The sequence below is a fragment of the Vicia villosa genome, unplaced genomic scaffold, assembly GCF_029867415.1.
Source record: "Vicia villosa cultivar HV-30 ecotype Madison, WI unplaced genomic scaffold, Vvil1.0 ctg.004105F_1_1, whole genome shotgun sequence".
Lineage (NCBI taxonomy): Eukaryota > Viridiplantae > Streptophyta > Magnoliopsida > Fabales > Fabaceae > Vicia > Vicia villosa.
This window is the reverse complement of record NW_026706375.1, coordinates 138,545-139,755: the sequence shown is the minus strand read 5'-3', so window position 1 is coordinate 139,755 and position 1,211 is coordinate 138,545. Positions and strand designations below refer to the sequence as shown.

The 1,211-nt window shown below is 43.8% G+C and overlaps 1 non-coding gene across 1 annotated transcript; it reads left to right on the top strand.

Moving 5' to 3' along the window:
* Nucleotides 1–608: 608 nt before the first annotated feature.
* LOC131641806 (small nucleolar RNA R71) lies at nt 609–715 on the top strand. Its single transcript, XR_009295638.1, has one exon. It is a non-coding gene; the product is annotated as a small nucleolar RNA R71 (small nucleolar RNA).
* Nucleotides 716–1,211: the final 496 nt, after the last annotated feature.

The window sequence follows — 1,211 nt, the reverse complement described above, 5'->3', positions numbered from 1 at the left end:
GACGTGTGTTTTATTACTTATGCAATTGTGATGCCTCTCTACATGTTACTCTGATTTAATAATTGTTTATTTGCCGCGGGTTATTAGAGGGGTGTTACACTTGACCAGGTGCGTACAAAGCATTATTGTTCTTGTACGAGAAATTAGGGTGATCCTTCCATCTTGGGTTATACGTGTTTGAATAGGGGTTTCCTTGAGCATAGTTTACTGGTTCGGGGGAAACTCCTGCCAAAAGATGGCACTCGGGGGCAGCATGTCCAGACATCCCGCATATTTCGCAATTTGGGGAAACAGCAGCCACGGCAGCTACAGGTGCTACAATGAGGTTTTCAATCTTCTGAGTTAGGGCATCGAATTTGGCGTTAACGCGGTCGAGGCTACTTATCTCGTACATCCCACTTTTCATTGAAGATTTCTCTCCAGAATTTTTCTCTGACTGAGCTCTCTTGCTTCCCCATTGATAATGGTTTTGAGCCATACTTTCGATAAGTGCATAGGCATCCGCATATTCTTTACCCATCAGTGCGCCACCTGCGGCGGCATCAATTATAAGTCTCGTATTGTAGAGGAGACCATTGTAGAAGGTATGGATAATTAAGCATTGTTCTAAACCATGATGTGGACAAAGTCTAAGCATGTCCTTGTATCTCTCCCACGCTTCGAATAAAGACTCGTTGTCTTTTTGTCTAAACCCATTGATCTGGGCTCTTAGCATGGCGGTCTTACTAGGTGGAAAATAATGTTCCAGGAAGACTTTCTTAAGTTCATTCTAGGTCGTGATAGAATTTGCGGGTAAAGACTGGAGCCAAGCTCTAGCTCTATCCCTCAGTGAAAAAGGAAAAAGGCGCAGTCGGATAGCTTCTGAGCTGACACCATTTGCTTTTACAGTGTCTGCGTATTGCAAGAACACTGACAAATGAAGATTAGGATCTTCCGTCGCATTTCCAGAAAATTGGTTTTGTTGTACAGCTGACAACAACGATGGTTTTAGCTCGAAATTATTCGCTTCAATAGCAGGAGCAGCAATGCTATTGTGAGGTTCAACTTGCGAAGGAATAGCGTAAGATTTGAGAGGACGCGGCTGTTCTCCCATGGTTTATTCTTCAACTGGTTTAGAAGTAGGAGTAGGAAAAAGAGTGCGAGTACGTCGTAATCGACGTAACACAGTGATAGAACGCTCCGGTTCGGGAATTGGCAGCACTAAGTCTTCA